This window comes from Drosophila ficusphila, unplaced genomic scaffold (assembly GCF_018152265.1).
Source record: "Drosophila ficusphila isolate 14025-0441.05 unplaced genomic scaffold, ASM1815226v1 contig_707, whole genome shotgun sequence".
NCBI lineage: Eukaryota > Metazoa > Arthropoda > Insecta > Diptera > Drosophilidae > Drosophila > Drosophila ficusphila.
This window is the reverse complement of record NW_025064645.1, coordinates 1-23,915: the sequence shown is the minus strand read 5'-3', so window position 1 is coordinate 23,915 and position 23,915 is coordinate 1. Positions and strand designations below refer to the sequence as shown.

Below are 23,915 nucleotides of genomic sequence, written 5' to 3'. Positions count from 1 at the left end.
ACCGGTCACCAATCATCTATATGGCTATACATTCATTAACTATTATTATTAATGTGACGAGACTCTTGGTTACCGTAAAGAGGTTTATATATAGTTATCTCAAACATTACTTTGTTTCTTTTACTTTGACATGATCTTATATGCGTCACTAATAATATGACGGGACATTTGGCTACCGTAAAAGTGGATTCATAGTTAATCTCAAACATTACTTTGTTTCTTTTACTTTGACATGATCTTATATGCGTCACTAATAATATGACGGAATATTTGGCTACGGTAAAAGTGGATTCATAGTTAATCTCAAACATTACTTTGTTTCTTTTACTTTGACATGATCTTATATGCGTCACTAATAATATGACGGGACATTTGGCTACCGTAAAAGTGGATTCATAGTTAATCTCAAACATTACTTTGTTTCTTTTACTTTGACATGATCTTATATGCGTCACTAATAATATGACGGAACATTTGGCTACCGTAAAAGTGGATTCATAGTTAATCTCAAACATTACTTTGTTTCTTTTACTTTGACATGATCTTATATGCGTCACTAATAATATGACGGAACATTTGGCTACGGTAAAAGTGGATTCATAGTTAATCTCAAACATTACTTTGTTTCTTTTACTTTGACATGATCTTATATGCGTCACTAATAATATGACGGGACATTTGGCTACCGTAAAAGTGGATTCATAGTTAATCTCAAACATTACTTTGTTTCTTTTACTTTGACATGATCTTATATGCGTCACTAATAATATGACGGAATATTTGGCTACGGTAAAAGTGGATTCATAGTTAATCTCAAACATTACTTTGTTTCTTTTACTTTGACATGATCTTATATGCGTCACTAATAATATGACGGGACATTTGGCTACCGTAAAAGTGGATTCATAGTTAATCTCAAACATTACTTTGTTTCTTTTACTTTGACATGATCTTATATGCGTCACTAATAATATGACGGGACATTTGGCTACCGTAAAAGTGGATTCATAGTTAATCTCAAACATTACTTTGTTTCTTTTACTTTGACATGATCTTATATGCGTCACTAATAATATGACGGAACATTTGGCTACCGTAAAAGTGGATTCATAGTTAATCTCAAACATTACTTTGTTTCTTTTACTTTGACATGATCTTATATGCGTCACTAATAATATGACGGAACATTTGGCTACCGTAAAAGTGGATTCATAGTTAATCTCAAACATTACTTTGTTTCTTTTACTTTGACATGATCTTATATGCGTCACTAATAATATGACGGAACATTTGGCTACCGTAAAAGTGGATTCATAGTTAATCTCAAACATTACTTTGTTTCTTTTACTTTGACATGATCTTATATGCGTCACTAATATGACGGAACATTTGGCTACCGTAAAAGTGGATTCATAGTTAATCTCAAACATTACTTTGTTTCTTTTACTTTGACATGATCTTATATGCGTCACTAATAATATGACGGAATATTTGGCTACGGTAAAAGTGGATTCATAGTTAATCTCAAACATTACTTTGTTTCTTTTACTTTGACATGATCTTATATGCGTCACTAATAATATGACGGGACATTTGGCTACCGTAAAAGTGGATTCATAGTTAATCTCAAACATTACTTTGTTTCTTTTACTTTGACATGATCTTATATGCGTCACTAATAATATGACGGAACATTTGGCTACCGTAAAAGTGGATTCATAGTTAATCTCAAACATTACTTTGTTTCTTTTACTTTGACATGATCTTATATGCGTCACTAATAATATGACGGAACATTTGGCTACCGTAAAAGTGGATTCATAGTTAATCTCAAACATTACTTTGTTTCTTTTACTTTGACATGATCTTATATGCGTCACTAATAATATGACGGGACATTTGGCTACCGTAAAAGTGGATTCATAGTTAATCTCAAACATTACTTTGTTTCTTTTACTTTGACATGATCTTATATGCGTCACTAATAATATGACGAGTACTTTTTGGCTACCTTTTTCTTTGGATTCCCCAAAAATCCAAAATTATAATTATCAAAATAAATTTAATAATTATAATATTCTTTCCATTTCGTTATTTTATTAAATATCGAATCATCAAGCAAAGGATAAGCTTCAGTGGATCGCAGTATGGCAGCTGCTCAACCACTTACAACACCTTGCCTGTTACAAAAGTCGTTTACAATTGATTCTAGGCTTTGTCATTGTATTAAATAATGTTTTTATATGTAACTAGCGCGGCATCAGGTGATCGAAGATCCTCCCAATTTACTATGTTACAAATTACATTGGCATCACATCCATTGTCGTTTATAAAATGAATTATAAACTTTAAATGGTTTAGAAGCCATACAATGCAAATTGCCCCTTATTTATCATTGCAGTCCAGCACGGATACGACCTTAGAGGCGTTCAGGCATAATCCAACGGACGTAGCGTCATACCACTGTTCGCTCGAACAAGTATTGTGCCATTGGTCCGTACCTGCGGTTCCTCTCGTACTACGCAGGAATGCTGTCGCAACAACGTTTTGTCATTAGTAGGGTAAAACTAACCTGTCTCACGACGGTCTAAACCCAGCTCACGTTCCCTTGCATGGGTGAACAATCCAACGCTTGGTGAATTTTGCTTCACAATGATAGGAAGAGCCGACATCGAAGGATCAAAAAGCGACGTCGCTATGAACGCTTGGCCGCCACAAGCCAGTTATCCCTATGGTAACTTTTCTGACACCTCTTGTTAAAAACTCTTTAAACCAAAAGGATCGATAGGCCGAGCTTTTGCTGTCCCTGTGTGTACTGAACACCGAGATCAAGTCAGCATTTGCCCTTTTGCTCTATGTGTGGTTTCTGTCCGCACTGAGCTGGCCTTGGGACACCTCCGTTATTATTTGAGAGATGTACCGCCCCAGTCAAACTCCCTACCTGGCAATGTCCTTGAATTGGATCATACCTGAGTAATTGGAGTTATACCAAATTTTCAAATCAAAAATACATAAATGCATCGTTTTATTAAAGAATTTGTTTGCGATTATATAACAAACTCGTGATACTTTGATCAAGAAGCTTGCATCAAAACCCAATACCATAAGATATAATAAATATATCCGTATAATGGCTAGGAAATGATACACGTTCCATTTAATCAAGTAAGTAAGGAAACAATAAGAGTAGTGGTATTTCATTGGCGATATCAAACCGAAGCCTAATATCTCCCACTTATTCTACACCTCTTATGTCTCCTTACACTGCCAGATTAGAGTCAAGCTCAAAAGGGTCTTCTTTCCCCGCTAATTATTCCAAGCCCGTTCCCTTGGCTGTGGTTTCGCTAGATAGTAGATAGGGACAGTAGGAATCTCGTTAATCCATTCATGCGCGTCACTAATTAGATGACGAGGCATTTGGCTACCTTAAGAGAGTCATAGTTACTCCCGCCGTTGACCCGCGCTTACTTGAATTTCTTCACTTTGACATTCAGAGCACTGGGCAGAAATCACATTGTGTCAACACCCGCTAGGGCCATCACAATGCTTTGTTTTAATTAGACAGTCGGATTCCCCAAGTCCGTGCCAGTTCTGAATTGATTGTTAATTGATAATCGTTATAATTAATAAGAACTAATCGGTTTGAGCCAATTAGTATTCTTAAAAATTTTAGCAAGAAAGTTCCACAATTGGCTACGTAACTAAACTATCCGGGGAACAAGTAACCACCATAAATGATAGACACTCTATTTACCCAGAACGAGCACATAAACCATGTTATTGTTTCCCAATCAAGCCCGACTATCTCAATCTTCAGAGCCAATCCTTATCCCGAAGTTACGGATCTAATTTGCCGACTTCCCTTACCTACATTATTCTATCGACTAGAGACTCTTCACCTTGGAGACCAGCTGCGGATATTGGTACGGCCTGTTGAGAAGTTTGCGTGTCCCCACCATAAATTTTCAAGGTCCGAGGAGAAAATATCGACACAACAGTATATGTCATGCTCTTCTAGCCCATCTACCATATCTCTCTGCGAAAGACTTCCATGGTAGTACGGCTATAAAACAGAAAAGAAAACTCTTCCGATATCTCTCGACGGCTTCTTTATGGTCGTTCCTGTTGCCAGGATGAGCACGAGGCCCATATTTAATAACAAACGGATACTCAACAGGTTACGGAATTGGAACCGTATTCCCTTTCGTTCAAAATTATTCAAGTATATTATTTTTGGCTTGTATATATATTTATTTAGTCATTAGTTTTTTACTTGAAAATTTTCGGCTTTCGCCTTGAACTTAGGACCGACTAACTCGTGATCAACCACTGTTCACACGAAACCCTTCTCCACTTCAGTCCTCCAAGGTCTCATTCGATTATTTGCTACTACCACCAAGATCTGTACCAATGGCAGCTCCATGCAGGCTTACGCCAAACACTTCTACGCATACCATTGTACCTTCCTACTCACTAAAGTTTCAAAATTTATATTACAAGTAATATAAATCATCTACTTTAGCGGTAATGTATAGGTATACAACTTAAGCGCCATCCATTTTAAGGGCTAGTTGCTTCGGCAGGTGAGTTGTTACACACTCCTTAGCGGATTTCGACTTCCATGATCACCGTCCTGCTGTTTTAAGCAACCAACGCCTTTCATGGTATCTGCATGAGTTGTTAATTTGGGCACCGTAACATTACGTTTGGTTCATCCCACAGCGCCAGTTCTGCTTACCAAAAGTGGCCCACTGGGCACATTATATCATAACCTTAAACTTCATATCAAGAAAGTTAAGGTTCTTACCCATTTAAAGTTTGAGAATAGGTTAAGATCGTTTCGACCCTAAGGCCTCTAATCATTCGCTTTACCAGATAAGATTATTTTATATAATATTAAAATGCACCAGCTATCCTGAGGGAAACTTCGGAAGGAACCAGCTACTAGATGGTTCGATTGGTCTTTCGCCCCTATACTCAATTCTGACAATCGATTTGCACGTCAGAACTGTTTCGGTCTTCCATCAGGGTTTCCCCTGACTTCAACCTGATCAAGTATAGTTCACCATCTTTCGGGTCACAGCATATATGCTCAAGGTACGTTCCAGTTAGAGGCATAAATAATATAAATATCATTATACATAACTATATAGAACGCCCCGGGATTGTGTTAATTAACTATAAATAGTTAAAAAACTAATCCCATTATTAGTCAAGTTAATTACGCTATTAGGTTTATATCCCAATAACTTGCACATATGTTAGACTCCTTGGTCCGTGTTTCAAGACGGGTCCCGAAGGTATCCTGAATCTTTCGCATTGTTAATCATACAAGTGCATATAATAAACACAAAAATCATTGATAATTATGCCATTATATAATTCCGAAAAATTAACGCACTGTAATCATATAAATCTATCAGCACTTTATCAAATTAATGACATTTATTTTGTGTTAAAACGCAAGCATTTTAATTTAAATAAACTATAAGCCATATTTTATGATAAATTTTGTATGCTAATAGATTACAATGTCCTTATATGGAAAAAATGCACACTATTATCATAATATTGTTTAAATATTACAATTTTAATGATGAATTTTCCATAATGGATATTCAGGTTCATCGGGCTTAACCTCTAAGCAGTTTCACGTACTATTTAACTCTCTATTCAGAGTTCTTTTCAACTTTCCCTCACGGTACTTGTTTACTATCGGTCTCATGGTTATATTTAGTTTTAGATGGAGTTTACCACCCACTTAGTGCTGCACTATCAAGCAACACGACTCTTTGGAAACATCATCTAGTAATCATTAACGTTATACGGGCCTGGCACCCTCTATGGGTAAATGGCCTCATTTAAGAAGGACTTAAATCGTTAATTTCTCATACTAGAATATTGACGCTCCATACACTGCATCTCACATTTGCCATATAGACAAAGTGACTTAGTGCTGAACTGATTTCTTTTCGCTCGCCGCTACTAAGAAAATCCTAGTTAGTTTCTTTTCCTCCCCTAATTAATATGCTTAAATTCAGGGGGTAGTCCCATATGAGTTGAGGTTGTATATAACATTTTTTTTTTCAATATATTCTTTACATTTATATAATGGAGAAACATTTAATGAATTCGTATAAAAATTTTTTTCGTTAATTAGTTTTAATTTAGTTATGAGTTTTAAACGAATTTAACGAAGAACAATAACATTTACAAAAGATTTCAATTTTACTAAATCATTAATAAGAGACAATTCTAGATGAAAAATATTTCAAACATTTTTTATGCTAGACATTCCTCAGTATTATATGATTGAAAATGAAAATATTTTTCTTCGTTTTTCACAATCAAATTATTTATAATGTGAGATAATGTTTTCCATAGATATTTTAATATTATGAATAAAAATAATAATTATATTTAATTAAAATTTTTATCCAATAATATACCATATGCTTAGAAATTTGATTACCAAATTTCTAAACAACTTAATTAGCATAGTCTTACAACCCTCAACCATATGTAGTCCAAGCAGCACTAAAAAATTAATTAAAGTACCATAACAGCATGGACTGCGATATGCGTTCAAAATGTCGATGTTCATGTGTCCTGCAGTTCACACGATGACGCACAGTTTGCTGCGTTCTTCATCGACCCATGAGCCGAGTGATCCACCGCTTAGAGTTTTTATATTTATTATTTCAATTTGTCAAATATGAATTTATTGAAAGAAATTAAAAATACACCATTTTACTGGCATATATCAATTCCTTCAATAAATCTTTTTTTTTATACCTAAAACGAAATGCTGCGAAATGTCTTAGTTTTATATAAACAATATTATACCATTTATTACTTGGATAATTTACAATTTCATATAATTTTAATGTGATATAATATTGCGTTTTTTATATAAAACATTAACCTGAAGTAAACCAGGTACAACATTCAACATTTTAGGTTGTTGCATTAGCCAATGTATGCCCATAACTATGATGAACAATACATATTCGCAACGCGTGTATATTATGGTCCATATACACGCAAGTTTCATATTATAATATATAAACATAAATTTGTGAATATATTATAATACAATTTAATTTGCTTGATTATTATTCTTGTTTGCTTGATTTTATTTATAAAAAAATTTAATCCAAATTTTCATTGAACTTCTTTTTTTTATAAATATATAATTGTTTGGCAATTTTATCTTGTTATATTATAAAAATATATTTTATAATTAAAACAAGTTATTGTTGTTTACGGTAAAGATATTATATACAATAATGATCCTTCCGCAGGTTCACCTACGGAAACCTTGTTACGACTTTTACTTCCTCTAAATAATCAAGTTCGGTCAACTTTTGCGAAACAACCGTAACACGCAAGGCGTCACAGTGATCACGTCCGGAGACCTCACTAAATAATTCAATCGGTAGTAGCGACGGGCGGTGTGTACAAAGGGCAGGGACGTAATCAATGCGAGTTAATGACTCACACTTACTGGGAATTCCAAGTTCATGTGAACAGTTTCAGTTCACAATCCCAAGCATGAAAGTGGTTCAGCGGTTTACCCGGACCTCTCGGTCTAGGAAATACACGTTGATACTTTCATTGTAGCGCGCGTGCAGCCCAGGACATCTAAGGGCATCACAGACCTGTTATTGCTCAATCTCATTATTGCTAGACGCAATTTGTCCATTTAAGAAGCTAGTGTCCTTATAATGGGACAAACCAACAGGTACGGCTCCACTTACATAAACACATTCAAACACAATAAACATTTTACTGCCCACCATGAATGAAGGCTATATAAGCTTCAACACCATAATCCTGAAGATATCTATTTAATATATTTGAGTCTCGTTCGTTATCGGAATTAACCAGACAAATCACTCCACGAACTAAGAACGGCCATGCACCACCACCCATAGATTCGAGAAAGAGCTATCAATCTGTCTTACACACTTATGTTCGGACCTGGTAAGTTTTCCCGTGTTGAGTCAAATTAAGCCGCAGGCTCCACTCCTGGTGGTGCCCTTCCGTCAATTCCTTTAAGTTTCAGCTTTGCAACCATACTTCCCCCGGAGCCCAAAAGCTTTGGTTTCCCGGGAAGCGACTGAGAGAGCCATAAAAGTAGCTACACCCAATTGCTAGCTGGCATCGTTTATGGTTAGAACTAGGGCGGTATCTGATCGCCTTCGAACCTCTAACTTTCGTTCTTGATTAATGAAAACATCTTTGGCAAATGCTTTCGCTTAAGTTAGTCTTACGACGGTCCAAGAATTTCACCTCTCGCGTCGTAATACTAATGCCCCCAAACTGCTTCTATTAATCATTACCTCTTGATCTGAAAACCAATGAAAGCAGAACAGAGGTCTTATTTCATTATCCCATGCACAGAATATTCAGGCATTTGAAGCCTGCTTTAAGCACTCTAATTTGTTCAAAGTAATTGTACCGGCCCACAATAACACTCGTTTAAGAGCACTAATGCAGGTTTTTAAATAGGAGGAACATATGAAAAAATACAAGTACTTAATCACATATAAGAACTCCACCGGTAATACGCTTACATACATAAAGGTATAGTACTAACCACAAATGTAAGTTGTACTACCCGTATGAAGCACAAGTTCAACTACGAACGTTTTAACCGCAACAACTTTAATATACGCTATTGGAGCTGGAATTACCGCGGCTGCTGGCACCAGACTTGCCCTCCAATTGGTCCTTGTTAAAGGATTTAAAGTGTACTCATTCCAATTACAGGGCCTCGGATATGAGTCCTGTATTGTTATTTTTCGTCACTACCTCCCCGAGCTGGGAGTGGGTAATTTACGCGCCTGCTGCCTTCCTTAGATGTGGTAGCCGTTTCTCAGGCTCCCTCTCCGGAATCGAACCCTGATTCCCCGTTACCCGTTGCAACCATGGTAGTCCTAGATACTACCATCAAAAGTTGATAGGGCAGACATTTGAAAGATCTGTCGTCGGTACATGACCATACGATCTGCATGTTATCTAGAGTTCAACCAATATAACGATCTTGCGATCGCTTGGTTTTAGCCTAATAGAAGCACATGTCCCATAAAGGTTCATGTTTTAATTGCATGTATTAGCTCTAGAATTACCACAGTTATCCAAGTAACTGTTAACGATCTAAGGAACCATAACTGATATAATGAGCCTTTTGCGGTTTCACTTTTAATTCGTGTGTACTTAGACATGCATGGCTTAATCTTTGAGACAAGCATATAACTACTGGCAGGATCAACCAGAATAATGTTTTTCTTTACATATTTCATTCATATTTTCGAATAGAAATAATGCAATATAAATATTATAGATCTATTATTTTAATATTCTATTTTTTGAATTTGATTACGGCCAAAACTTGTATAGCATTCGTAATCCTTCTTTTATGTTTTGTTTTATACTTGTTTCGCCACTAATATAACAAGTTTTAGATGTTATAAGAATTATTCATTACATCATATATATAAATATACGTATGTATGTATAATTTTATAACATAATTTTTATTTAATATATATTTGCTACTATAATTTTATTATATGTACAATATTTTATTCTAAAATATCATTTTATTTCAACATACATAATTATTTATGTATCCACACATTTGCAATTTTTGTTTAATCAATATAAATATTGAATTAAATCATTTGTATTTTGATGTTAAATTTAAAATTTAACATTTTTCCATATAACTCTCGAATGATATATAATATAAAACCGAGCGCATATGAAAAATAAGTATTTATTTAATAATAATATTATTAAAAAATATTATTATTTTATTTGAACTCACTATACCGGCAAACGATATAGTGCGTCCGATTTTAAGGCAGGTACTAATTTAATATACATTATATTAGCCTGCCACCAAAAATTAACGATAATAATTGGAAACCAATTGTTATTATATATATACATATATAACCTTGGCGCACGTTTCAACGTTATTATCTTGAGTTTTAATAATATTAGTCCGCTCAGCCAAGTCTCGTATTCAAAAAGAATAAAGAAACAAATTTATACGGATAATATTATAATATATATTGTCAACATTGACTAAATCATATTATATACATAGATTTATATCAATTCTAGATGGACATCCACTGACCATCCTATAGTAGTTTTTTGCATCGATGTCTTGAAATCGGGCATTTTCAATTGGGCTTGCCACCCACCCTACAGTTATTCTCCTATAATAACTTAAGAGAATATTGAATTCAGTACTTTTTATATACATATGAATTACTTCTTCATATAATTTATATTTATGCTGATTTTCATATGTATATGGTAAATTTATTTATATTATTGACAAAATCATATGCATATCATATGTTTTGAACAATACTTGGGTCGGCAACCACTGCCTACCTATAATAGTTTTTGAACACCCTATCTAGATATCGGGTGTTTTCTGTACTAGATGAGCCCACACTGTGGCTTTCTCTTAATTTACTTAAGAGTTTATAGGTATATTTCATACTTTTTTATATACATATGATATATTTCTTAATATAATTGATATTTATGCTGATTTTCATATGTATATGGTAAATTTATTTATATTATTGACAAAATCATATGCATATCATATGTTTTGAACAATACTTGGGTCGGCAACCACTGCCTACCTATAATAGTTTTTGAACACCCTATCTAGATATCGGGTGTTTTCTGTACTAGATGAGCCCACACTGTGGCTTTCTCTTAATTTACTTAAGAGTTTATAGGTATATTTCATACTTTTTTATATACATATGATATATTTCTTAATATAATTGATATTTATGCTGATTTTCATATGTATATGGTTAATTTATTAATATTATTGACAAAATCATATGCATATCATATGTTTTGAACAATACTTGGGTCGGCAACCACTGCCTACCTATAATAGTTTTTGAACACCCTATCTAGATATCGGGTGTTTTCTGTACTAGATGAGCCCACACTGTGGCTTTCTCTTAATTTACTTAAGAGTTTATAGGTATATTTCATACTTTTTTATATACATATGATATATTTCTTAATATAATTGATATTTATGTTGATTTTCATATGTATATGGTTAATTTATTAATATTATTGACAAAATCATATGCATATCATATGTTTTGAACAATACTTGGGTCGGCAACCACTGCCTACCTATAATAGTTTTTGAACACCCTATCTAGATATCGGGTGTTTTCTGTACTAGATGAGCCCACACTGTGGCTTTCTCTTAATTTACTTAAGAGTTTATAGGTATATTTCATACTTTTTTATATACATATGATATATTTCTTAATATAATTGATATTTATGTTGATTTTCATATGTATATGGTTAATTTATTAATATTATTGACAAAATCATATGCATATCATATGTTTTGAACAATACTTGGGTCGGCAACCACTGCCTACCTATAATAGTTTTTGAACACCCTATCTAGATATCGGGTGTTTTCAGTACTAGATGAGCCCACACTGTGGCTTTTTCTCAATTTACTTAAGAGTTTATAGGTATATTTCATACTTTTTTATATACATATGTTATATTTCTTAATATAATTGATATTTATGCTGATTTTCATATGTATATGGTTAATTTATTAATATTATTGACAAAATCATATGCATATCATATGTTTTGAACAATACTTGGGTCGGCAACCACTGCCTACCTATAATAGTTTTTGAACACCCTATCTAGATATCGGGTGTTTTCAGTACTAGATGAGCCCACACTGTGGCTTTTTCTCAATTTACTTAAGAGTTTATAGGTATATTTCATACTTTTTTATATACATATGATATATTTCTTAATATAATTGATATTTATGCTGATTTTCATATGTATATGATTAATTTATTAATATTATTGACAAAATCATATGCATATCATATGTTTTAAACAATACTTGAGTCGGCAACCACTTATAGGTAGGTTTATAGGTATATTTCATACTTTTTTATATACATATGATATATATTTCTTCATATAATTGATATTCATACTGATTTTCATATGTATATGGTAAATTTATTTATATTATTGATATCATATATATATATATATATATATCGGATATCATAATTTCATATATTTTGAAGAATACTTTGATCGGCAAAACTGCCTTGCCTACCTATAATGATTTTTAATGGAAAAAAAGTGTTTAGTGTGAGCACCAGCCGCGTTGGTTTAATTTAATTTTATCCCAGTAGCAATTCTTCGGGACAGTAGGAATTTGATTAATTTATTGATGAACATTACTAATTGATTAACAAGGCATTGAACTACACTTTAAAAGTTACAGTTACTCCCGCCATTCAATTGTGTATTTTAAAAAATCTTTTGTTAGTCAGGGTGACTTATATCGTAATAATAAATTAATTACCTATTTTAATAATATTATATCATAGTATAATATTATATGAACGATTCCGCAAATAATATGTATTATTTATAGATATATTAAATATAGGTTTTTTTTTTTTTTCATTACCGGTCACCAATCATCTATATGGCTATACATTCATTAACTATTATTATTAATGTGACGAGACTCTTGGTTACCGTAAAGAGGTTTATATATAGTTATCTCAAACATTACTTTGTTTCTTTTACTTTGACATGATCTTATATGCGTCACTAATAATATGACGGGACATTTGGCTACCGTAAAAGTGGATTCATAGTTAATCTCAAACATTACTTTGTTTCTTTTACTTTGACATGATCTTATATGCGTCACTAATAATATGACGGAATATTTGGCTACGGTAAAAGTGGATTCATAGTTAATCTCAAACATTACTTTGTTTCTTTTACTTTGACATGATCTTATATGCGTCACTAATAATATGACGGGACATTTGGCTACCGTAAAAGTGGATTCATAGTTAATCTCAAACATTACTTTGTTTCTTTTACTTTGACATGATCTTATATGCGTCACTAATAATATGACGGAACATTTGGCTACCGTAAAAGTGGATTCATAGTTAATCTCAAACATTACTTTGTTTCTTTTACTTTGACATGATCTTATATGCGTCACTAATAATATGACGGAACATTTGGCTACGGTAAAAGTGGATTCATAGTTAATCTCAAACATTACTTTGTTTCTTTTACTTTGACATGATCTTATATGCGTCACTAATAATATGACGGGACATTTGGCTACCGTAAAAGTGGATTCATAGTTAATCTCAAACATTACTTTGTTTCTTTTACTTTGACATGATCTTATATGCGTCACTAATAATATGACGGAATATTTGGCTACGGTAAAAGTGGATTCATAGTTAATCTCAAACATTACTTTGTTTCTTTTACTTTGACATGATCTTATATGCGTCACTAATAATATGACGGGACATTTGGCTACCGTAAAAGTGGATTCATAGTTAATCTCAAACATTACTTTGTTTCTTTTACTTTGACATGATCTTATATGCGTCACTAATAATATGACGGGACATTTGGCTACCGTAAAAGTGGATTCATAGTTAATCTCAAACATTACTTTGTTTCTTTTACTTTGACATGATCTTATATGCGTCACTAATAATATGACGGAACATTTGGCTACCGTAAAAGTGGATTCATAGTTAATCTCAAACATTACTTTGTTTCTTTTACTTTGACATGATCTTATATGCGTCACTAATAATATGACGGAACATTTGGCTACCGTAAAAGTGGATTCATAGTTAATCTCAAACATTACTTTGTTTCTTTTACTTTGACATGATCTTATATGCGTCACTAATAATATGACGGAACATTTGGCTACCGTAAAAGTGGATTCATAGTTAATCTCAAACATTACTTTGTTTCTTTTACTTTGACATGATCTTATATGCGTCACTAATATGACGGAACATTTGGCTACCGTAAAAGTGGATTCATAGTTAATCTCAAACATTACTTTGTTTCTTTTACTTTGACATGATCTTATATGCGTCACTAATAATATGACGGAATATTTGGCTACGGTAAAAGTGGATTCATAGTTAATCTCAAACATTACTTTGTTTCTTTTACTTTGACATGATCTTATATGCGTCACTAATAATATGACGGGACATTTGGCTACCGTAAAAGTGGATTCATAGTTAATCTCAAACATTACTTTGTTTCTTTTACTTTGACATGATCTTATATGCGTCACTAATAATATGACGGAACATTTGGCTACCGTAAAAGTGGATTCATAGTTAATCTCAAACATTACTTTGTTTCTTTTACTTTGACATGATCTTATATGCGTCACTAATAATATGACGGAACATTTGGCTACCGTAAAAGTGGATTCATAGTTAATCTCAAACATTACTTTGTTTCTTTTACTTTGACATGATCTTATATGCGTCACTAATAATATGACGGGACATTTGGCTACCGTAAAAGTGGATTCATAGTTAATCTCAAACATTACTTTGTTTCTTTTACTTTGACATGATCTTATATGCGTCACTAATAATATGACGAGTACTTTTTGGCTACCTTTTTCTTTGGATTCCCCAAAAATCCAAAATTATAATTATCAAAATAAATTTAATAATTATAATATTCTTTCCATTTCGTTATTTTATTAAATATCGAATCATCAAGCAAAGGATAAGCTTCAGTGGATCGCAGTATGGCAGCTGCTCAACCACTTACAACACCTTGCCTGTTACAAAAGTCGTTTACAATTGATTCTAGGCTTTGTCATTGTATTAAATAATGTTTTTATATGTAACTAGCGCGGCATCAGGTGATCGAAGATCCTCCCAATTTACTATGTTACAAATTACATTGGCATCACATCCATTGTCGTTTATAAAATGAATTATAAACTTTAAATGGTTTAGAAGCCATACAATGCAAATTGCCCCTTATTTATCATTGCAGTCCAGCACGGATACGACCTTAGAGGCGTTCAGGCATAATCCAACGGACGTAGCGTCATACCACTGTTCGCTCGAACAAGTATTGTGCCATTGGTCCGTACCTGCGGTTCCTCTCGTACTACGCAGGAATGCTGTCGCAACAACGTTTTGTCATTAGTAGGGTAAAACTAACCTGTCTCACGACGGTCTAAACCCAGCTCACGTTCCCTTGCATGGGTGAACAATCCAACGCTTGGTGAATTTTGCTTCACAATGATAGGAAGAGCCGACATCGAAGGATCAAAAAGCGACGTCGCTATGAACGCTTGGCCGCCACAAGCCAGTTATCCCTATGGTAACTTTTCTGACACCTCTTGTTAAAAACTCTTTAAACCAAAAGGATCGATAGGCCGAGCTTTTGCTGTCCCTGTGTGTACTGAACACCGAGATCAAGTCAGCATTTGCCCTTTTGCTCTATGTGTGGTTTCTGTCCGCACTGAGCTGGCCTTGGGACACCTCCGTTATTATTTGAGAGATGTACCGCCCCAGTCAAACTCCCTACCTGGCAATGTCCTTGAATTGGATCATACCTGAGTAATTGGAGTTATACCAAATTTTCAAATCAAAAATACATAAATGCATCGTTTTATTAAAGAATTTGTTTGCGATTATATAACAAACTCGTGATACTTTGATCAAGAAGCTTGCATCAAAACCCAATACCATAAGATATAATAAATATATCCGTATAATGGCTAGGAAATGATACACGTTCCATTTAATCAAGTAAGTAAGGAAACAATAAGAGTAGTGGTATTTCATTGGCGATATCAAACCGAAGCCTAATATCTCCCACTTATTCTACACCTCTTATGTCTCCTTACACTGCCAGATTAGAGTCAAGCTCAAAAGGGTCTTCTTTCCCCGCTAATTATTCCAAGCCCGTTCCCTTGGCTGTGGTTTCGCTAGATAGTAGATAGGGACAGGTGGTGTGGATCGGATCCCTCCGAGTTTTATTTAACGTGGCGTGTTCCACATTGAAGGGAGTACAGCCACGACACTCTTATATACCCATGTATATAGTGCATGTGTCTAGATTAAGCGCCAGACCAACGCCCCAAAATAGAAGCTACAGCTATGTACGTAGCAACTATCCCGGTAGCAATTCGAGTGTGTGCTTGTCGGGCAAACACTCCCCCTTGCTGAGGAGCGAGATCTATCTAAAATCTCTTCTGATCTTAGGGTCACAGCACCCGAGTCGTATATACGCAACTCTTCGTCGAACTTGAAAGTTCTACCCGCGATATAGGTATCAACCACAGCCACCACGATACTCCCACAAGGGGGCCGACCTCAATGAGCAGCCTTGGAAGGCACTGCTCAACCCGTGGTACCGAAATGCAGGGTTCGGTGGACCCTCCCTTTTGGCTCCGACAAGCCCGGATAGAGTGCCCATGCCATATTAGTCGCCTCCTACGACAAGCAATGGTGGGCTGTGGCAGTATTCTTCTCCGCTAACCACACGGCGTGAGCAAAAAGGGAAGACTATGAGTTCCTCCCTCTCCTGGTGAAAACTTCCTCAGCAAACTCCTTCAGCCTCCGAGTCCTGTCCTCGTCCTCCAGAATCCGTCCAAATGTCCAGGTTTCGCCAACGCGCTGCACACCAAGTCCATTGAGGTCGCGCAAATCTGCATAGTGGGGGCAAGCACAAAGGATGTGCTCCCAATCCTCGTTAGGATCGCCACATGAGCATGCGGCGGTATCGCTAAGAGCTCTGCTATGCAGAAATGCGTTCAACGACCCGTGCCCTGTAAGCAGGAATCCCATGCGCATCGAAAACCCAAAATTGGGATTTCGATGGACGAGGCTGACATTGGGGATGAAGTTGTGGGTCACCCGTCCTGGGGAGTCCACATCATCCCATCTGTCCTGCCAATCACGCAATAGACACTCGTCAATCCGCTCCATTCTCTGCTTCCAGCTTAGACCTGAAAGGTCTTCGCCGTAGAGCCAGTCGTATTCCTCCAACGGGTATCCACGCTTCAGCTTGAACTTAACAGCAATTTTCATTGCTGCCAAGTCAAGCGGGGGAGCTCCAGCAAGAACCTGCAGTGCCAGGGAAGACACTGTTCGGCATACCGGAAGACTTCCTAGTAGGATCAGCCTTTGGCAGGCAATAAGTCGCCTCCTGGCCACTATTTGCCTCGTCGTACTGACATACCATACCGAGGCACCAAAGAGCACACAGGGTGCTAAGAGTCCGGCATATATGGTCCGCTTGGCTCGAGGACTGAGGCCCCAGTCGGCTCGAAGCACACGCGCCAATGCTCCAACAACTCCCGTGATCCGCATTCTGAGCGAGGTGATGTGCACCATGAAGCTCATGCGCTCACTGACTTTGATGCCAAGGTACCGGCAGCTGCGGACATACGGCAAGCTTGCTCCCGCAAATCTTACCAATGGCGTACGCGCCATGTTGCCCTTCAGCAGCATAACCACCGTCTTGCTGGTGGAAACGGTTACACCAATTTCTGCTCCCCACGTTTCAACAATGGACATTAGTTGCGCTCCTTTTTCTTCAAGCGCGAGTCGGGAGTTTCCCTCGATGAGAAGAAGCAGGTCATCCGCGTACGCGCTGAGTGCGCAGTACGGCTCAAGGCGCTGTAGCAGTACATCCATCAGTAGATCCCAAATAAATGGGCCACTGATTGACCCCTGCGGGCAACCTCTAGTGACTGGTACGTCCACGGTACCAACACTGCTTCGGATCACTGCTCTTCGGCCGGAGAAGAAGCTTCGCCACAAGCTCATTTCCCGGCATCCCAACTCGGCCAATCGGCGCAGTGCAGCGCACCATTCGACGTTGTCGAAAGCTCCTTTGAAGTCCACGAAAAGTCCAAGCACGTATCGCGCCGTGCTGGCGGCGACACTGCTCTTTACGTGTCTCCAAGCTTCCTCCACACATCGTCCTCGGCGAAATCCAAACTGCCATCTGCAGCCTTCCGGAAGAACTTCTCTAACGCGATTCACCATGATTCCCTCAAGCACCTTGCCGAAAACGGGCAGCAGACAGATTCCCCTGTACGAGGATGGCTCGCACTTGTCCTTGTCGGGTCCCTTGAGTAGCGCCACTACGCGTGGACACTTCCACTCGCTGGGAAAGTACCCCGACCGGATACACCGGGAAAATAGCCTCGTGAGGTATTGAGGTATGGCGCGCCAGACCGCCTTGCAGATCGTGCCGTTGATGCCGTCCATGCCAGGCGAGCGTCTGCTCTTCAACCTGGCGACACAAGCGTCAACCTCGAATTCATCGAGCGCCGGTGGGACTGTCTCCGCGTAGGCAATCGGTGCATCTGACTCCGCAACTGGGAAAAAGTTACGGAGGAGCACTCGCGCACAGTCACCCCAATCGGTGACCAGCTCGCCGTTTACGCGAAGACACCCAATCTCCGAGCGTTTGTTACGACCGCGGCAAATCTTGTAGACGCGCCCCCATGGATCGTCTGCGTTCTCTCCCACGAAGTTTCTCCAGCTGTCCTCCTTCGCCTTCAGAATGAGCTTCTTGTAGCCGGCTGAGGCGATCCTCAGTTCGACCACAAGCAGCTCAGTCCTTTCGACGTCGCCCCGTCGGCGGGCGTCCTGGAGCCTGCGCCGAAGTCTTCTGACTTCGCGGCGCGCAGAGCTGAGGTCGGCGGTCCACCAACGTGCTCTCCTCCTAGGCGATCTCGGCGTCTTCCTACCCAGCGCAAGGTCGCACGCCTCGTGCACCACTTGCCGCAGGGCAGAAACTTGCTGGTCCAACGGCGATTCAGAGAAGTCTTCCGAAAGTCCGGCTGCCCGGCTCACCAATTCCTCTTCGAACAATCGCCAGCGAGCAGTGGAGAAGTTCCAGGACGGCACAGGAGCTATGCTCTCAACTGCGCGCGTGGTAGTTGGTGTGGCAACAACAGTAATCCTGTTGTGATCACTTAACTCCCACTCGCCCACTCTCCACTCATATGTGGCCCACATAGATGCTGCTTCGTTGGCGATCGTCACGTCGATATCACTGCGGGCTCTGCCGCTATCGAACGTGAACACCTCACTGTGCTGGTTAAGAGCGACGACTCCTTTCTCCAGCATCCACTCAGACAGCAGTTCACCCCGGGTGCGGTTAGCTTGCCCCTCGGTCTGCCGAGAGAGTTTGCTAAACCACATGGGGGATACTGCATTCGCATCAAGTCCCATGATGCACGGCGTTCTGCTGGCCTGCAGCAGGACCGCATCCATGTATCTGAGATACGGGTCTAGGTCGGCGTCGAATTGGCAATATACGGAGCAAAGGAAGATTGAGCCAAAACTCCCTTTAACGCTCACGCATACGCCGTGGTCGGTGGTGAGGGGCTCCACTGGCATACAGATGACATCCTGGTGATCCACTAGGATGGCTGCCTTCCCTCGCCGATCGGCGAAGATCCTCATTCCTTCAGGCAGCACATCCATCCTCCCGACGCCTGGATATGGCTCCTGCAAAAGTGCGAACAGAAATCCTGATTCCCTCAATCGGACTCCGAGCTCGACCGTCGCAGCTCGGCCTCGGCCACAGTTTGCCTGGATGATGCTAAACATTAGTGTCTAGCATTCACCCTCGCCAGCACAGCCGCATACACTGGGCAGCTTGGGGACAACATATTGTGTCCCGAGGCATACCCCTTGAAGCGGCAGTTCCGGCAGTCCACCGGGTTCGTGCAACTCCGCGCACTGTGGCCGTTCTGTCCGCACTGGCGGCACACGTTCTCCTTGTACCGGCACTGGGCGACCTTGTGGTCGAATCCGACGCACCTGTGGCAGGCGTACGTGCGCACCAAGGCTCGGCAGTTATACGCGAACCAGCCGATGTACGCCTTTGCACCATCCAGCACCTCAAGGGCCACGGCGTTGACATCGAGCGTCACATTGACTGTGGCGCCGTCAGCCGCAGACCATGGCTTCTCGAGATGTACCGCCTTTTCAAAGGAGGCCACATCCATTACTTCCGCGAAGTTGTTCCTGTAGAGGTCCTTCATAAAGTCAGCTGGCTTCGTCGCAGTGTCGACGTTGCTAACGACCACCTTGGGTCGCTGCGCCGGGCTCTGCTTGATCTCCAGGCCAACTTCTGCAAACTTCTTGTTTGCGACAACCTTGCGAATTTCGCCTGATGAGGGGGTGCGGATGATGGCACCGCCACGCGCAAGCCCTCTCACCTCATGCAGACGTACGCCAAGCGAAGGGGCGATCTCCCTGCGCACCTTTTCTGCAACCTCTTTTCCGCTCACTGTCGGGTCCTTGCTCACCACAACGGCGGACCACGTCTCGCGTGGCTTCCGCGGGGCAGGCACCGGAGCAGCTTGAGGCGCTGGCAGGCTGGGATATGCGGCTGCATACCCAGCAGGTGGCATGGGGACCACAGCCTGCGCCATGACGGACTTCGGGGGCGGCGGCGGCGGCATTCGCTGCTGGTCGCGGAGAGCCTCCAAGGCTGCATTCCGCGCCGAGAGCGCAAGCACCAGGCCCTCATACCTGTTCAGGCACCGCATCATGGCGCAGGCCTGCTTGGTCGATAAATTCGACGCAACAACCTCTTCCAAGAATCCGTCCTTGATCTTGGCCAGCTCGGCCACCGTACCATGGACGGACGCGACGACGGGAGGGGAGACGGGGACAGGGGGGCAGCTGCGGCTCCACCAGAATCCCTGGCGACAGCGGGGGCAGCAGCGGGGGCAGCGGCAGGGGCAGCAGCGGGGGCAGCAGCAGGGGAAGCAGCGGGAGCAGCAGCAGGGGAAGCAGCGGGAGCAGCAGCGGAGGCGGCAGCGGGGGAAGCAGCGGAAAGGGCAGCGACGCCAGCGGCAGCGGCAGAGGCTGAGGCCAACGCCACCTCGAGAGAGGAGAATGGGCTCTCCTCCAACACACCTACCGGCGCCGGCAGAGGCTCGTTGACGTCAAGCGCCAACAGCTTCGGCTGCGTCGGTTTCGGCACCGCGCTCGTCGTCGCCTTCCCTCTCTTTCCGCGCCGACGCCTCGCCGTACTCGCAGCACTACTGGGCCGACTGCTGGCCCGACTGCTCGCCGACAGCTCGCTCTCAGAGAGCGCGCCCTCCATTGGGAGTAGGGGAGAATAAGCTGTGCTCTACTCACCCACACACACAAGCTGCAGCGGAAAATTTCCAACACGTGCTGTTGTTTGCAAACTTTCACACGATGTTTTCGCGAGGAAAACCGCACTTTTCCGACCGGAAAATTACACGATTTTAATCGCTAGGCGAATCCGCGAATTTTAAGCTAAAAATTAGCAATTAATTCGCACGGAATCAAAAGTTATTCACAAATTAATGGAGCACGTCGAAAACACACGTCCGTCGTTAATCCATTCATGCGCGTCACTAATTAGATGACGAGGCATTTGGCTACCTTAAGAGAGTCATAGTTACTCCCGCCGTTGACCCGCGCTTACTTGAATTTCTTCACTTTGACATTCAGAGCACTGGGCAGAAATCACATTGTGTCAACACCCGCTAGGGCCATCACAATGCTTTGTTTTAATTAGACAGTCGGATTCCCCAAGTCCGTGCCAGTTCTGAATTGATTGTTAATTGATAATCGTTATAATTAATAAGAACTAATCGGTTTGAGCCAATTAGTATTCTTAAAAATTTTAGCAAGAAAGTTCCACAATTGGCTACGTAACTAAACTATCCGGGGAACAAGTAACCACCATAAATGATAGACACTCTATTTACCCAGAACGAGCACATAAACCATGTTATTGTTTCCCAATCAAGCCCGACTATCTCAATCTTCAGAGCCAATCCTTATCCCGAAGTTACGGATCTAATTTGCCGACTTCCCTTACCTACATTATTCTATCGACTAGAGACTCTTCACCTTGGAGACCAGCTGCGGATATTGGTACGGCCTGTTGAGAAGTTTGCGTGTCCCCACCATAAATTTTCAAGGTCCGAGGAGAAAATATCGACACAACAGTATATGTCATGCTCTTCTAGCCCATCTACCATATCTCTCTGCGAAAGACTTCCATGGTAGTACGGCTATAAAACAGAAAAGAAAACTCTTCCGATATCTCTCGACGGCTTCTTTATGGTCGTTCCTGTTGCCAGGATGAGCACGAGGCCCATATTTAATAACAAACGGATACTCAACAGGTTACGGAATTGGAACCGTATTCCCTTTCGTTCAAAATTATTCAAGTATATTATTTTTGGCTTGTATATATATTTATTTAGTCATTAGTTTTTTACTTGAAAATTTTCGGCTTTCGCCTTGAACTTAGGACCGACTAACTCGTGATCAACCACTGTTCACACGAAACCCTTCTCCACTTCAGTCCTCCAAGGTCTCATTCGATTATTTGCTACTACCACCAAGATCTGTACCAATGGCAGCTCCATGCAGGCTTACGCCAAACACTTCTACGCATACCATTGTACCTTCCTACTCACTAAAGTTTCAAAATTTATATTACAAGTAATATAAATCATCTACTTTAGCGGTAATGTATAGGTATACAACTTAAGCGCCATCCATTTTAAGGGCTAGTTGCTTCGGCAGGTGAGTTGTTACACACTCCTTAGCGGATTTCGACTTCCATGATCACCGTCCTGCTGTTTTAAGCAACCAACGCCTTTCATGGTATCTGCATGAGTTGTTAATTTGGGCACCGTAACATTACGTTTGGTTCATCCCACAGCGCCAGTTCTGCTTACCAAAAGTGGCCCACTGGGCACATTATATCATAACCTTAAACTTCATATCAAGAAAGTTAAGGTTCTTACCCATTTAAAGTTTGAGAATAGGTTAAGATCGTTTCGACCCTAAGGCCTCTAATCATTCGCTTTACCAGATAAGATTATTTTATATAATATTAAAATGCACCAGCTATCCTGAGGGAAACTTCGGAAGGAACCAGCTACTAGATGGTTCGATTGGTCTTTCGCCCCTATACTCAATTCTGACAATCGATTTGCACGTCAGAACTGTTTCGGTCTTCCATCAGGGTTTCCCCTGACTTCAACCTGATCAAGTATAGTTCACCATCTTTCGGGTCACAGCATATATGCTCAAGGTACGTTCCAGTTAGAGGCATAAATAATATAAATATCATTATACATAACTATATAGAACGCCCCGGGATTGTGTTAATTAACTATAAATAGTTAAAAAACTAATCCCATTATTAGTCAAGTTAATTACGCTATTAGGTTTATATCCCAATAACTTGCACATATGTTAGACTCCTTGGTCCGTGTTTCAAGACGGGTCCCGAAGGTATCCTGAATCTTTCGCATTGTTAATCATACAAGTGCATATAATAAACACAAAAATCATTGATAATTATGCCATTATATAATTCCGAAAAATTAACGCACTGTAATCATATAAATCTATCAGCACTTTATCAAATTAATGACATTTATTTTGTGTTAAAACGCAAGCATTTTAATTTAAATAAACTATAAGCCATATTTTATGATAAATTTTGTATGCTAATAGATTACAATGTCCTTATATGGAAAAAATGCACACTATTATCATAATATTGTTTAAATATTACAATTTTAATGATGAATTTTCCATAATGGATATTCAGGTTCATCGGGCTTAACCTCTAAGCAGTTTCACGTACTATTTAACTCTCTATTCAGAGTTCTTTTCAACTTTCCCTCACGGTACTTGTTTACTATCGGTCTCATGGTTATATTTAGTTTTAGATGGAGTTTACCACCCACTTAGTGCTGCACTATCAAGCAACACGACTCTTTGGAAACATCATCTAGTAATCATTAACGTTATACGGGCCTGGCACCCTCTATGGGTAAATGGCCTCATTTAAGAAGGACTTAAATCGTTAATTTCTCATACTAGAATATTGACGCTCCATACACTGCATCTCACATTTGCCATATAGACAAAGTGACTTAGTGCTGAACTGATTTCTTTTCGCTCGCCGCTACTAAGAAAATC

The 23,915-nt window shown here is 39.5% G+C and overlaps 3 non-coding genes and 1 pseudogene across 3 annotated transcripts; all 4 read right to left on the bottom strand.

Moving 5' to 3' along the window:
* Window positions 1-2,106: 2,106 nt before the first annotated feature.
* On the bottom strand, window positions 2,107-6,068 carry LOC122320647. The gene has a single exon (XR_006245758.1). It is a non-coding gene; the product is annotated as a large subunit ribosomal RNA (ribosomal RNA).
* A 438-nt stretch (window positions 6,069-6,506) lies between these two features.
* Window positions 6,507-6,686, bottom strand: LOC122320643. The gene has a single exon (XR_006245754.1). It is a non-coding gene; the product is annotated as a 5.8S ribosomal RNA (ribosomal RNA).
* A 601-nt stretch (window positions 6,687-7,287) lies between these two features.
* LOC122320646 lies at window positions 7,288-9,284 on the bottom strand. The gene has a single exon (XR_006245757.1). It is a non-coding gene; the product is annotated as a small subunit ribosomal RNA (ribosomal RNA).
* An 11,973-nt stretch (window positions 9,285-21,257) lies between these two features.
* Window positions 21,258-23,915, bottom strand: LOC122320651 (annotated as a pseudogene; the record flags this gene model as incomplete).